Raw genomic sequence first — 3,174 nt, forward strand, 5'->3', positions numbered from 1 at the left:
CTTCAAAGAAGTCACTCATAGGTACAGTGTGAGACCTAAAGGTAAAGAAGAAAAAGAATAATAGTAATAATAAAAATGAGGAAACTCTATCTTCACTTCTGTTTCTCTTCCTAAGCAATCTAAGAAAAGGTCAAGTCTACAGGTCGAATAAATAGAATAAAACTTCTCTTGAGACAAGCTCATTTCAGAATATTTTCTTGGGTATATTCTTGTGGTTAAACCCAGGCATGTATCTCTCTTACAGACATTTTTATTGTAAAATGTTTTAGCAATTATTGCCCTGAATAAATTGGCTTATAAGATCTCACTCCAGTGAATTATATCTCCAGGACATGTTAATATACAACGTGAACGCATTATAGTGAATGTTGATGTAACAAAAAGAGGGAAAATGCTGAGAGCCTGGGAAAGAACAGCTCAAAATGGAAACTCCACTGGCTTCACCTCCTAAACACATCCTGGGGGATTCTGAAGACTAGAGTGGAATCCACTTCTTCCTCTTGGATATGTGGATTAGAACCTTCCGGGGGTCCCTCCCCTCCCTCTTGTTCCCTGCTCCTTCCTTCTCATACATCAGCCCTTTTCTTGCTTCCAGAAATCCAGAAAGTAATTTTAGAAAGGTCTTTGCTGTTTTTATAACTTACAAATATTAAGCTTCAAGATGAGGCTGAATATTTCACTTTTCAAAAGTGCTTTTGATCTTAGACAATGAGCAGCCAGCTTTCATAGAAAGACATGAAATTAGGAACTTCCAAGATTGGTACTCATCTCTAATCAGTCTATTTGGAGGAAAGGCTTCTTATCTTTAAGGGTTTTGCAACTGATATGAATATATGTAAAGACAAGCTAATTAAACTCTAGGGGCATGCAACAGTTATTATTACCACTAACCTGTTTAATTCTTACAAAAAAATGGTATGAGAAACCATGATCATTATTGCCGCTTTACCTATGAAAAAGAAATCACCAGATCACTCTTACTAAGGTACTGCATTAAAAAACTAGGATAGAATTCAAAATCTCATTCTAATAAGTTAACCCATACAAAAACACTGGTTGAGAACAAATTCAAAGAAAAGAGATATTTCCCTTGATAAAGACATTGATATATTAAAAGAGCACCTCATGTATTTTCTTCTGTTTAAGGGATGATGGTTCCAACTTCACTACCACTGTACTGTCCATTGTTGCTTTGCTTTGTTTTCTTATGGTAATGCATATATATTTTACTTCAACCCTAGTTGAGACTATTTCTTTAAAGAGCAATGCCGCTGATTTTTTTTTCCCTCTGGGAGTAATGCCCTTTCATTTTGTCATCTTGTCTTCCTTTAATAATCAGTGGGGAGTTGATAAAACAGTGAAACACATTCTCACTTTTTTCCCCTTATTCAGTGTTTATAATGCACACTTGACAAATGCCTGCCTTTGGATTAGTTTAAAAAAATAAAAGAAAAGGGGAAACTTGAGTGCACTGTTCATCTTTTAGCTTGCCATTTCACAAGGGAGGCTATCATACTGGTGTTGGTTTCCTTGAAAGAGTCTTCCTGCTGCAAGATTGTTTGTCCCAGTATGTTTCATACAGTGACCCAAAAGGCCATGGGAATTTGGGAAGGTACACCAAGGAACAGTTCAAGTGTCTGAAAGACAATTTTGTCTTTCTTAGATTCTATTTGCCCACAAGATATTCACAAACTACTTTGGCATCAAATATAACCCTGCCCAGCAATAGTATCCCCAAACTCATTTTCAGACAGAGGTAACTCTGATGAACCCAACCATGGAACAAGAATGGCCCCATAGCACAGTCTTGTAACTGAAAGGAAAGTATATAGTAAATGGAGAAAACAAAATAAAACCAAAGTACAGGAAAAGTTTGACTCCCCTAATTCTGCACATAGTTGTGAGATTGGTGGTGGTGAAGGCTGACTGAAAAGCTAAATGAATTTGAGTCACTTAAATTTATGGAGACAAGAAAAAAAGAAGTATATTTTGAGAGTAAGACATTCTCAAATCTTTCATCTGTCCTTGTGTATTGACCTAGTATTGGTGATATAAAGTAGTACAACTAATTATTCTCATAAAACAGTTTCTGATTTATGGAGATAGTTCATACTCATTTGTGCATAGGTATTCAAAATAGACACTAACACACATGTGCCTAAGGTTTTCCTATGCTTATACATAGAAAAAACTTCCCCAGGAAGAATTAAATTAATTAATGCACATTATGCTTGATTTATTCTATGTAATACCATAATACCATTCTATATCAAAGAGTGGGCATCATATTTTTTACTCAAATAAATAGCAAAAGGAAAGAAAATATATCAAATATTTGTTACCAAATAATCAAAACTCTGCTGCATTTTTTTCTCAAATTTTACTTGCTACAATTCCATGATCTGGGGAAAAAGTACAAATAGTGGATGGTAGTGCAAAGTAGGTTTTCTACTTTTTTTGAGTCATGAGTCAGAATAAGAAATTTCCAAGGAAAGAACATCTCAGTTGTTTTGTTACTCTATCCCATACATACTCTTTGTCTCAAGTGAGATGCTAGGTCAATCAAAAAAAGAAAAGAAAAATGGTGCCTCAATAGAGGACTTTTATTCATGTGAGGGACTGAAGAAGAAATAAAGATATTGAGAAAGCCAGCTTTCAAAGATTTGTAACCAATTCAATCTTTCAAAATATTTCACTCAATATTATACTATGATTTTAAATATTTCCCAGGCTGTCTCATAAGCAACAACAACAACAACAACAACAGGGAACTGATCTCAATAGGCAAATGTTCCTTGTCTGAAGTGGAAAGTTGTGAAAAACATGGATGGAATAGTTGAGACCATTTTTCTTTTAAATGAATGCCTACTATATGCCAAGCATTAATACTGAATGAAACATGCAGTGGTACTGACAGTATAAGGTTTCCCTTCTAGTTCTTCATTCTGAGACTATCTTTTTTCTGCTTTATAATTTTCATTCTTTTCCTGATGCTTTAAGAGCATAGGTATCAAGAAAACTTAATTCAGAAAAGCCCTTGAGTTGAGTTAGCAGATCATGAATAGATTATCTAGATTGCTGGGAAAGTAGGCTTGACATTAGAGTAAACAATGTTAGCTGCATCTAAAAAGAAACCCCACAATCTCAATGATATAACACAAAACTGCATTTTTT

The sequence above is a fragment of the Camelus ferus genome, chromosome 36, assembly GCF_009834535.1.
Source record: "Camelus ferus isolate YT-003-E chromosome 36, BCGSAC_Cfer_1.0, whole genome shotgun sequence".
NCBI lineage: Eukaryota > Metazoa > Chordata > Mammalia > Artiodactyla > Camelidae > Camelus > Camelus ferus.